At 34.0% G+C, this 13798-nt stretch overlaps 1 long non-coding RNA gene across 1 annotated transcript; it reads right to left on the reverse strand.

Annotated features, from left to right (window-relative positions):
- Positions 1-917: 917 nt before the first annotated feature.
- On the reverse strand, positions 918-13219 carry LOC127734008 (uncharacterized). The gene is made up of 2 exons (XR_007997343.1): positions 13007-13219; positions 918-1514 (listed from the first exon to the last, which is right to left on the reverse strand). It is a non-coding gene; the product is annotated as an uncharacterized LOC127734008 (long non-coding RNA).
- Between the last annotated feature and the right edge of the window lie 579 nt (positions 13220-13798).

Genomic DNA, 13798 nt, shown 5'->3' on the forward strand with positions numbered 1-13798 from the left:
AACTTTAATTTTGGACCCTTTTGACCTCAATGTGGACAAAGTTGATAACGGGGCCCAAAAATCAAAAATCTAAATATATGGTTAGATTCAGCATATCAAAGAACCCCATATATTCAATTTTTGCTGAAATCAAACAAAGTTTAATTTTGGACCCCTATTTGGACCAACTTGAAAACTGGGCCCATAATCAAAAATCTAAATACATGTTTAGATTCAGCATATCAAAGAACCCTAAAAATTCATTTTTTGTTAAAATCAAACTAAGTTTAATTTTGGACCCTTTGGACCTTAATGTAGACCAATTTGAAAACGGAACCAAAAAATTAAGAATCTAAATACACGGTTAGATTCGGCATATCAAAGAACCCCAATAATTCAATTTTTGATGAAATCAAACAAAGTTAAATTTTGGACCCTTTGGACCTCAATGTGGACCAATTTAAAAAGGGGCCCAAAATCCAAAAACTTAATACACGATTAGATTCAGCATATTAAAGAACCCCAAGAATTCAAGAATAAAACCCCATTGAAATTGATCAAGAAATAAGCAATTTATACGAAGTATCTTCTTTTGCACAATACTGTGCAATTGAATATTTCTTGCTATTGCGCAGTACTGTACAATTGACAATTTCTTGCTATTGCGCAATATTGTGCTATTGGATATTTCTTGCTATTGCGCAATACTGTGCAATTGAAGATTTCTTGCTATTGCGCAATACTGTGCAACTGAAGATTTCTTGCTATTGCGCAATTTTGTGTAATTGAAAATTTCTTGCTATTGCACAATACTTATTATATAATAATTTACACATCGTGTTTGGTGTGTATCTCCTACCATATCATTATTATTTGCTTTTAAATATTAATCAGAAATAACCAACTTAAAATGGAAAATTTTAAAAGAAAAAAAAAAAGGAAAAAAAAAAAAAAAAAAAAAAAAAAAAAATCCCCCCCCCAAATTTTTTGAACCCCCTTATGATTCATCACCCCCAAACTCAATCCCAGCCTTCCCTGTGTGGTATGGTACCTTGCAGTACAATTTCAGAGAGATCCATACACTTGAACACAAGTTATTGTCTGGAAACTAGAAAAATGCTTATTTTTGGCCCCTTTTTGGCTCCCAATTCCTAAACGTTTCGGGCAATTACCCCCAAACTCAATTCCAGCTTTCCCTTTGTGATATGGAACCTTGTAGTACAATTTCAGAAATATCCAAACACTTACACACAAGTTATTGTCATGAAACTAGAAAAATGCTTGTTTTTTGCCCCTTTTTTGGCCCCTAATTCCTAAAATTTTGAGGCAATTACCCCAAAAAACAATTACAGCCTTCCCTTTGTGATATGGAACCTTGTGGTACAATGTCAGAGAGATCCATACACTTACACACAAGTTATTGTCTGGAAGTTACAAAAATGCTTATTTTTGGCCCCTTTTTGTCCCCTAATTCCTTAACTGTTGGTACCATAACCCCCAAAATCAATCCCAACCTTCCTTTCGTGGTATTGAACCTCATGGTAAAATTTCATGGAGATCCATTCACTTAAACTAAAGTTAGAGTGCGAAAACCAATGTGTCTTCGGACGACGCCGGACGACGCCAGACGACGACGACGACGACGACGACGCCAAAGTCATACCAATATACGACCAAAAAATTTTTAATTTTTGCGGTCGTATAAAAAAAGAGTCCAAAGATTTTTTGTCAGCTTTTTCCCGTTTTATCCATTTCAAACAGTAAGTATGGAGTGAGTCGTGGATGATATTACGACACTCATTCCAATTAATAATTGACGGGGGACGATATTTAGGTCCTTTACTGAGGAATGATTTTAACTCTCGGTCTTGAACGATGTTAAGATCTCCTGTTATAACATGAAGTAGGTGTATTTTCACTGATATTAACATCTTTACACAATTGGCTATAATTAAACACAGATTTCCGGGTAGATTTCTTGTAAATATAACAAATAAGAGGGAGCTCAGTATTATCAAAATATCCCGGAATTTGTTCTTTAACAGAATGGTCGTTAAAAATACCGGCAATATTTACAAAATCAAAACCTTTATTGACATACTTTATTTTAATAAACTTCAGGGCGATCAATTTTGGGAAACAGTTTAGAATAACAATACGCCATTATAATTTGAACGATTTCATACTTAGGACTGCTATATGAAATTGTGTTGCAATCCTCTAAAATTTTATTTAACTTATTAACCGGTAATGAACAGAGCTTTGTTAACAGATAATGTCTGCCGTTGTTTTTTGAAATAGAAATTAGGTCCGAAATATTGGAATGATTGGTCCGAAATTTTCTTTGGTTGCGATTTTTTCTACGACCATGAGAACGGTTTTTACGAACAGTTTTAGAAACTATATCCAAAATGTTAACAGAATCGGTTCTTGATATATTACCAATTCCCATGATATTATCATTAAGACCGAGAGGGTAGACTGTCTGTAATTTTTTAATCCAAACTTATTCAATTATTTTCCGTGATCGTACAAACTTTGAATGAGATTCACCAGGCTGCTTATTTACTACTTCTAAAGGTTGAACTGCTAAATATTTAATAGGATGATTGTGCTTCTTAAGGTGTTGATAAATGATACTTTTGAATTTATTGGGTCTTTTAAAACGATACGGTTCTTGAGTGCGTTTAGATAAATATCGTCCAGTTTCACCTACGTACTGAATACCACATCCCGGTTTGTTTCATGTGAGTAAATAAATAATACTGTTTGTTTTTCAAGTTATATCAGTTTCAAAATTTAAAGAAAATGTGCAACCATTAAACGTGGACCTTACCGTATTCTTGGTGGAAAGACGGGGACATGTAGGTCATTTTTTGGCATGACACTTATCGATAGAAGGGTAACCATGGTTTTTATTGTTAAAAATGTTAGCAATGGTAGTATTTTTAGATAAGCGATTTTGAAGATTGAGACGTGTAGATACCCTTTGAACGAGTTTAGTATTTAATATTTTTCCATTTCTAAGTTTCATATTTGTTTTTTGTTTGTGAATTACATTAGAAAGGAGCAAAGACTGGCGTCCAGAATATGAACCAGCATACAATGAATTAAATTATGTAAAAATGATAAATCTGTTCGGCTAAAGATGTAAAACGCTATCCGTATTAATTACCCGAAAAAGATAGGGTATATCAGGGTAGCGACTGACGTCTGGCTAAATAGTAGAATGGGGCTGAATATTAAAATACTATTTTTTGATAAATATTCCTAAAGTAATGAACTAGAGAAGTTCTCGCTCGGACACACACTCCATAATCTAGTATATTATAAGAGCATAAACCTGAAGCACGGGGAGGCACTCTACTGTCTCCACACGGCACTAAAGACAAACTCTGTAAAAAATAAAATTGAGAATGGAAATGGGGAATGTGTCAAAGAGACAACAACCCGACCATGGAACAGACAACAGCAGAAGGTCACCAACAGGTCTTCAATGCAGCGAGAAATTCCCGCACCCGGAGGCGTCCTTCAGCTGGCCCCTAAACAAATATATATACTAGTTCAGTGATAATGAACGCCATACTAAACTCCAAATTGTACACAAGAAACTAAAATTAAAAATAATACAAGACTAACAAAGGCTAGAGGCTCCTGACTTGGGACAGGCGCAAAAATGCGGCGGGGTTAAACATGTTTATGAGATCTCAATCCTCCCCCTATACCTCTAGCCAATGTAGAAAAGTAAACGCATAACAATACGCACATTAAAATTCAGTTCAAGAGAAGTCCGAGTCTGATGTCAGAAGATGTAACCAAAGAAAATAAACAAAATGACAATGATACATAAATAACAACAGACTACTAGCAGTTAACTGACATGCCAGCTCCAGACTTGAATTAAACTGATTGAAAGATTATGTCTTCATCATATGAATATCAGGCACAATCCTTCCCGTTAGGGGTTTAGTATCATACCATCATAACATATATGAGAAGAACATAACCCGTGTCATGCCAACAACTGGTTTTTAAATAAATGTGTTTAGTTCCGATGCAAAGACAAGCATTTCAACCTGTCTCTGCACCTTCAACAAATCTAGCTGAAGCATCCCATGCCTCAATGAAGCTATCTGGAGGGACTGGTTTGAATATTGTTCAGTCTGCCATATATGATATAAGTGAATGCTTTAAGTTTGAAAAGAGCATAGAAGGATACTGCCTTGGGTATGTCAAATCCGGAACCGGACCATCCAAAGCATTGAAAACATCTCAAATGGAGAAAAGGACTTTAAAAAATATTGATGAACTAATAAATGACTAAATTAGATGGACAATACCACTCTGGAGAGCAAGGCCCGAGTAGAGTAACAATCGCATCATTTCAGCCAAATGAATCCTCCTCACATAGAGCAGACAAGGGAAAAGATCCTGACAAACGACCTGAGGGCCGAAAGAGAACAGTTAAAAGTAGTAGTTTCAATAATTCTCTCGAAAAAGCATCAGAATTGAGTCAGTTCAAAATTGTTGACGTTGAGCAATATTCACCTACTGAAGCTTGTGTTACGGTAAAAACAAAAGATGGGGATTTCTACAATGTTAAGTTCAACCAAACAACGACATGTTCCTGTCCATACTCAAAATCGCAGGAAATTATAAGACAAAAGAAATATCCATGCAAACATAGATTATTTGTTCTTCTGGAAATTGGTTTTCTTCATGATGATACAGTTTTACTTCAGTATTCTTACAAATCACAAGAAATACGACGGATCATTTCTAAACTTAGAAACCATACAGAAGTTTCCAAGGATAAATCTACAAATCTTTTACCTCATTCTAATTATGAATCTGCTAAAAGTAGTAAAGAATTGAAACTATCGATGGCTAAATATTCAAAAGACAATTTATATGAAATTACATTTTTGATTGGACTTATTTCCAAATGCTATGGTTGTGAAAAAAACTGTTTCACCTGAAGACAAAAATCCACCTAATGACATTGTTATTCGTCATCTGGAAATCAGGCCAGGATACAACAGAGAGAAAAATGAATGGTTTGTGACAAAAGACAAAAAACAAACAAATGCCTACTATCATGCAAAGGCCCAATGTGTGAAAACAATTCACGGCGAATTCATACCCGATTTAGTTGTTTTACCACATTCAATAAAATTACAGCTATCAGACGACCACAAAGAAAAACTCCAATCCTGTGGATTTATAATCTAGTGAAAACTGTGTAAAGAAAGTCTCAATGTCATGTAAATATTTTGTATTATTTCATCTGTAATTATCATGGGAACCCTACATGTACATTTGCGCGAATTTGAATTATGTGTGACAATCATTACTTTTGCACGATAATTGGTAATAGGTTTGCTCGAATTAACCCCATATTTAACTTGTGTTTTACCTGTTGTTTAATCATGAGAATATCAACCTTAATGTCTCTTATTTTTGTTATATTGGTACATATCAGATCATTTACAATATCAGAAGTATTAAATTGTTTATATAAACATTGAAAAAAACATTTTAAGAATGCAGTCTGGATTCCAACACAGCTTATATATATTTTCAAACATGTATGTTTGAACAAATGCTTTACTTTGAAAATAGTCTACTTTATATGATTTATATGTCCATTAGGTATCTCCTGCCATTTCCTTCTTTTTTGGTAGATATTCTAAGAAAAATTAGCAATGTTTAATAGTTATTTTTGGAACATTCAAATTTGCTTACATACTTTAAGGATTTTAGTCTGAATGAAGGAAAACTGTATAAGAATAGTTATTTTAAATAGTTCACCCTTCAAAATGCAAAAGAATACATATTTACGTTTCTATGTTAACATTTATTTACAGCATTTTTTATTGAATTATTTTGTTTATATCTTAAATTCCTTAATTTCTTTTTCAAAACTTGTATAAAAAGATTGATGTATTTTATACATGAATTGCCAAGGACCTCTTTCTAGGTACTAATAATTTGATACTGCTTTGTTTTAAATTTATAACTGTATTATACTTGTTGAGAGAGATGAGACTTAAATAAAATATTGAATTGAATTGATTCAAATTTCATATATACATATTTGTTATCTACAAGTTCGATCATATATACAAATACATGGTTAAAGAGAGACACATTCATTAACATAGGCGTATCAAATGGGGATAGCTAATCAGAGGCGGATCCAATTTTTCCGAAAGGAGGGCAGGCCTGCTTCATTTTTTTAATCTGTAAGTGTGGGGGTCCTTATCTTGGAAATCTGTTTAAAAATCAGGATTTTGAGGCTAAATTTGGTTCTGCCCCCTCCAACTCACAGTTAAAAAATGTAGCGGGCCTGTCCCACCACCCACCCCCACCCCCCTTTTCGAAAAGTCATCACTATACATACTCAACTTTTTCACATTTTAACATTTAAAACTTTATTGTTAATTTTGACCAGGGCTTGGATACTTTCTAACATGCATCAATTTAAAAGTAGCATTTAGTTCCAGATCACACAACTTGAGGAACAGGATATAAAAACAAAGAAGTCGTAAAATATAGGGCTAGTAATGAGAGATGATTAGAGTTGAAACACAACCATGACAGCTGCACCATACATTAAATTTAACGGTCAATGGATCAGTCTGCTAAAGTACATGAAAACAATTAATTAGTAATCTCAACACTCCTGAAAATAGCAAATTATTGTCAGCAATTAAATACTGATTATAGATAAGATATAGTTTACAAACTTAAGCTCAATGACAGTATTTTAAACTTTAATTAAAAGACAGATATTGACAAAAGTGCAAACTCCATGATGTATGTCAAAGAAATAAGGTGAAAATACGATGACTGATAAGAAATTTTACAAAAAGTATATGTATATCCAAATTAAAAATTCTTCCAATTTTACAAAAATTGTAAAAGAAATAATTGAAGATCATGCAACATGCAACACGCAACACGCAACATGCAACACGCAACACGCAACATGCAACACGCAACATGCATACTAGTCAATTTCAAATCCTTCACCGGAAATCTGTGACATACATATGTTCAAAATAATGAATCAAAAATGCATACACTGTATCAACATAAAGACAAAATATCATATCATGGCAGATAAAGGGACGATATGATGGAACATCAGATGAAATTACAGAATTTGTTCGTCTAGCAAATAATTATAACCCCTTATTAAAAATGTTCACCTATGAAATCTCAAATGATAAAATCTCGTTCTTATATGTTGATGTAATTAAAGGTCAAAGATTTATAACACATGACATTCTTGACCTTGAAATACATTTAAAAGAAACACATTCTTATCTCTATCTGCATAGAAATAGCTGTCACTCTGACCTCACTCACGGCATGTATTCCGAGGATTTATTAAAGATGAAACAATACAGCAGATTAGAAACACAATTGACCATAACAAATTAATAAACAATCTAACTAATACTTAACCTATGATATAATTAAGTTTAGTAAAAATCTGGCAAGAATTGTACAGGTGAGAGCACTAACAAGACGGACCGGACACCCGGTATTTCTATGTCCCCTGCAACGCGTTGCTCGGATGGACAATACAAAACATGATGCATGTATTGCACTTAACAAAGGGGTCATGATAACTCTAAAACCACATATATCCAATTTCTCAGGTCTACATCTATATCTAATCTGTCTAAGATAGTTTGGAAATTTCAAGTCAATCCGATAATAAAAACTTGAAATAATGTCCGGAAACTAAAAGTTGATGCAACCTCATACATATGTGCAAGCATAAGCTCTCACTTCCTTCAAACCAATTGAAAGCATTACCAGTTGCTCATTTGTGCTTCTGGTTTTGAAACCAGTGGACCCATAATCCCAACTTTCATTTAGTGGTTATTGATTTAGGATCAGCCAACTTTGAAAAAAAAACCATGTGTCTACAGGTGGACGGCAATGACAGATCAAAACCTTAATAGGACTATATAAAACTAGAGACTCTCAAGAGCCTGTGTCGCTCACCTGCATCTACTGTTTTTTTGGAAATCATGTAAAATAAGGTCAAAATCATAGTTAATAGTATTAGATACCCTAATAATGATTGAGGCCAAGTTTGGTTTAATTTGGCCCAGTTGTTAAAATAAAAGTAGGTCATCCCATTGTAGTCTTACAATAGTTACTGAAGACCCCTTCTCATTAATTAAATAAGATTTCAAGTTGTGAACATTTGAAATTGTTTTTTTACAATTTTCCCTTAGACTTTTCAAGTTAACCCCTATGTTCTGTTTTAGCAATGGCGGCCATGTTGGTTGGATGATAGGGTCATCAGACACGTTTTTCAATCAAGTCCCCTATTGAAAAGTTCAATTTCTAATTGGCCCAGTAGATTAAGTGGAGAAGGTTTTTGTAAAAGATTAGAAAAATTTACGAAAAATCGACTATAAAGGCCAATAACTCCTTAAAAGGTCAATTGACAATTTTGGTCATATTGACTTATTTGTAGACCGTACTTTGCTAAATATTATTGTTGTTTACAGTTTATTTCTATCTATAATAATATTCAAGATAATAACCGAAAACTGCAAAATTTCCTTAAAATTACCAATTCAGGGGCAGCAACCCAACAACTGGTTGTCTGGTTCGTCTGAAAATTTCAGGGCGGATAGATCTCAACCTGATAAACATTTTTACCCACATGTCAGATTTGCTCTAAATGCTTGAAGTTTCAGAGATATAAGCAAAAAACTGTTATGTTCTATTTTTAACCATGTCGGCCATGTCGGTTGGCTGGCGGGGTTATCGGAAGCATTTTAAAAACTAGATACCCCCCCCCCCCCCCCCACAATTTTTTTTTACCACCTCCCTCTCCAAGATTTGTTTTACCCCCTCCCCCTTCCAAGATTTTTTTAACCCCGCCCCCCCCCCTTTTCTCAAATGAAATTTTCTTTTTGTAAAATGTGGTGCATTTTAAGAGACATCAATACACTTAAACACAAGTAATTGTCTGAAAACTAGAAAAATGCTCTTTTAAGACACTTTTTGGCCTCTAATTCCTCAACGATTAGGACCATCACCCCCAAAAACAATCCCAATCTTCCTTTTGTGGTATTTAACCTTTTGGTCAAATTTCAGAGATTCATACACTTAAACTAAAGTTATTGTCCGGAAACCGTCTTTGAAATTGTTGAATTTTTTGTTTCCATTCTCTAACTTTAGTTTGCCTCAACCAAATGTTATGACACTTATACACAATGCTTATTACCACAAAACACAGATCAAGTAGGAATTTTGGTGGCGTCACTTTTGCCGTTCTTGAGGTATGTCCCTTTACAAATGGAAAAATTGCTGAATTTTTTGTTTCCGTTCTCTAACTTTAGTTTGCCTCAATCAAATGTTATGAAACTTATACACAATGCTTATTACCACAAAAAACAGATCAAGTATGAATTTTGGTGGCGTCACTTCTACCGTTCTAGAGAAATGCTCCTTTACAAATGGAAAAATTGCTGAATTTTTTGTTTCCGTTCTCAAACTTTAGTTTGCCTCAACCAAATGTTATGAAAATAATACACAATGCTTATTACCACAAAACACAGATCAAATTTGAATTTTGGTGGCGTCACTTCTATCGTTCTAGAGTTATGCCCCTTTACAAATGGAATAAAATGCTCCGCAGGGCGCAGCTTGATACGACCGCAGAGGTCGAACCCTGAACAGTTGGGGCAAGTATGGACACAACATTCAAGCTTGATACAGCTCTGAATTTGGATTGTGATTAAATATTTGACACAGCATAGGTTTCTGACACAGAATGAATGTGGTCTAAGAACTTAAAAATTTTAAATTGGACATTCACCTATTATGGTCCAATATCCAAAATCTAAATACATGGTTAGATTCAGCATATCAAAGAACCCCAAGAATTCAATTTTTGATGAAATCAAACAAAGTTTAATTTTGGACCCTTTTGATCTCAATGTGGACAAAAATGATAACAGGGCCCAAAAATCAAAAATCTAAATACATGGTTAGATTCAGCATATCAAAGAACCCCATATATTCAATTTTTGTTGAAATCAAACAAAGTTTAATTTTGGACCCCGATTTGGACCAACTTGAAAACTGGGCCCATAATCAAAAATCTAAATACATGTTTAGATTCAGCATATCAAAGAACCATAAAAATTCAATTTTTGTTAAAATCAAACTAAGTTTAATTTTGGACCCTTTGGACCTTTATGTAGACCAATTTGAAAACGGAACCAAAAATTAAGAATCTAAATACACAGTTAGATTCGGCATATCAAAGAACCCCAATAATTCAATTTTTGATGAAATCAAACAAAGTTAAATTTTGGACCCTTTGGACTTCAATGTGGACCAATTTAAAAACGGGGCCCAAAATCCAAAAACTTAATACACGGTTAGATTCAGCATATTAGAGAACCCCATATATTCCATTTTTGTTGAAATCAAACAAAGTTTAATTTTGGACCCCGATTTGGACCAACTTGAAAACTGGGCCCATAATCAAAAATCTAAATACATGGTTAGATTCAGCATATCAAAGAACCCCATATATTCAATTTTTGTTGAAATCAAACAAAGTTTAATTTTGGACCCCGATTTGGACCAACTTGAAAACTGGGCCCATAATCAAAAATCTAAATACATGGTTAGATTCAGCATATCAAAGAACCCCATATATTCAATTTTTGATGAAATCAAACAAAGTTTAATTTTGGACCCTTTTGATCTCAATGTGGACAAAGTTGATAACGGGGCCCAACAATCAAAAATCTAAATACATGGTTAGATTCAGCATATCAAAGAACCCCATATATTCAATTTTTGTTGAAATCAAACAAAGTTTAATTTTGGACCCCGATTTGGACCAACTTGAAAACTGGGCCCATAATCAAAAATCTAAATACATGGTTAGATTCAGCATATCAAAGAACCCCATATATTCAATTTTTGATGAAATCAAACAAAGTTTAATTTTGGACCCTTTTGATCTCAATGTGGACAAAGTTGATAACGGGGCCCAACAATCAAAAATCTAAATACATGGTTAGATTCAGCATATCAAAGAACCCCATATATTCAATTTTTGTTGAAATCAAACAAAGTTTAATTTTGGACCCCGATTTGGACCAACTTGAAAACTGGGCCCATAATCAAAAATCTAAATACATGGTTAGATTCAGCATATCAAAGAACCCCATATATTCAATTTTTGTTGAAATCAAACAAAGTTTAATTTTGGACCCCGATTTGGACCAACTCGAAAACTGGGCCCATAATCAAAAATCTAAATACATGGTTAGATTCAGCATATCAAAGAACCCCATATATTCAATTTTTGATGAAATCAAACAAAGTTTAATTTTGGACCCTTTTGATCTCAATGTGGACAAAGTTGATAACGGGGCCCAACAATCAAAAATCTAAATACATGGTTAGATTCAGCATATCAAAGAACCCCATATATTCAATTTTTGTTGAAATCAAACAAAGTTTAATTTTGGACCCCGATTTGGACCAACTTGAAAACTGGGCCCATAATCAAAAATCTAAATACATGGTTAGATTCAGCATATCAAAGAACCCCATATATTCAATTTTTGTTGAAATCAAACAAAGTTTAATTTTGGACCCCGATTTGGACCAACTCGAAAACTGGGCCCATAATCAAAAATCTAAATACATGGTTAGATTCAGCATATCAAAAAACCCCATATATTCAATTTTTGTTGAAATCAAACTAAGTTTAATTTTGGACCCTTTGGACCTTTATGTAGACCAATTTGAAAACAGAACCAAAAATTAAGAATCTAAATACACGGTTAGATTCGGCATATCAAAGAACCCCAATAATTCAATTTTTGATGAAATCAAACAAAGTAAAATTTTGGACCCTTTGGACCTCAATGTGGACCAATTTAAAAACGGGGCCCAAAATCTAAAAACTTAATACACGGTTAGATTCAGCATATTAAAGAACCCCAAGAATTCAAGAATAATACCCCATTGAAATTGATCAAGAAATAAGCAATTTATACGAAGTATCTTCTTTTGCACAATACTGTGCAATTGATTATTTCTTGCTATTGCGCAATACTGTACAATTGACAATTTCTTGCTATTGCGCAATATTGTGCTATTGGATATTTCTTGCTATTGCGCAATACTGTGCAATTGAAGATTTCTTGCTATTGCGCAATACTGTGCAATTGAAGATTTCTTGCTATTGTGCAATACTGTGCAATTGAAAATTTCTTGCTATTGCACAATACTTATTATATAATAATTTACACATCCTGTTTGGTGTGTATCTCCTACCATATCATTATTATTTGCTTTTAAATATAAATCAGAAATAACCAACTTAAAATGGAAAATTTTAAAAGAAAAAAAAAAAGGAAAAAAAGAAAAAAAAAAGAAAAAAAAAAAAATCCCCCCCCCCCCAAAATTTTTTGAACCCCCTTATGATTCATCACCCCCAAACTCAATCTCAGCCTTCCCTTTGTGGTATGGTACCTTGCAGTACAATTTCAGAGAGATCCATACACTTGAACACAAGTTATTGTCTGGAAACTAGAAAAATGCTTATTTTTGGCCCCTTTTTGGCCCCCAATTCCTAAACGTTTCGGGCAATTACCCCCAAACTCAATTCCAGCTTTCCCTTTGTGATATGGAACCTTGTAGTACAATTTCAGAAATATCCAAACACTTATACACAAGTTATTGTCATGAAACTAGAAAAATGCTTGTTTTTTTCCCCTTTTTTGGCCCCTAATTCCTAACATTTTGAGGCAATTACCCCCAAAATCAATAACAGCCTTCCCTTTGTGATATGGAACCTTGTGGTACAATGTCAGAGAGATCCATACACTTACACACAAGTTATTGTCTGGAAGTTACAAAAATGCTTATTGTTGGCCCCTTTTTGGCCCCTAATTCCTTAACTGTTGGTACCATAACCCCCAAAATCAATCCCAACCTTCCTTTCATGGTATTGAACCTTATGGTAAAATTTCATGGAGATCCATTCACTTAAACCAAAGTTAGAGTGCGAAAACCAATGTGTCTTCGGACGACGCCAGACGACGCCGGACGACGACGACGACGACGACGACGACGACAACGACGACGACGACGACGACGACGACGCCAACGTCATACCAATATACGACCAAAAAATTTTCAATTTTTGCGGTCGTATAAAAATTGCAAATTTTTTGGTTTCCGTTCTCTAACTTTAGTTTGCCTCAACCAAATGTTATGAATCTTATACACAATGCTTACTACCTCAAAACATAGACCAAGTTTGAATTTTGGTGGCGTCACTTTTGCCGTTTTAGAGTTACGCCCCATTACAAATGGAATAAAATGATTCGCTGAGCGCAGCCATATACGACCGCAGAGGTCAAACCCTGAACAGTTGGGGCAAATTTGGACACAATATTCAAGCTTGATACTGTCTGAATTTGGATTGTGATCAAAATTGTGACATAATATAAGTTTCTGACACAAAATAAATGAGGTTAAAAATCTATTGCGCAATACTGTGCAATTGAAGATTTCTTCTTGAAACTTTTCAAAAAATTTTGAAATCTGTTTTCCCAAAAGTTAAACAAATACATTTTTATGTTCTTTTGTTTGTTTTGCGGCCTCACTTGTAGATTGTCATCAAAAATGACACTGCAAACCCCATTTAAAAGTTGTTGACAGAGTTTTTCACATGCTAAAATACCATACTCAATCCCAGCCTTCCCTTAATGATATGGAACATTGTGGTACAATGTCAGTGAGA

Source organism: Mytilus californianus, unplaced genomic scaffold (assembly GCF_021869535.1).
Source record: "Mytilus californianus isolate M0D057914Y unplaced genomic scaffold, xbMytCali1.0.p SCAF_3, whole genome shotgun sequence".
Lineage (NCBI taxonomy): Eukaryota > Metazoa > Mollusca > Bivalvia > Mytilida > Mytilidae > Mytilus > Mytilus californianus.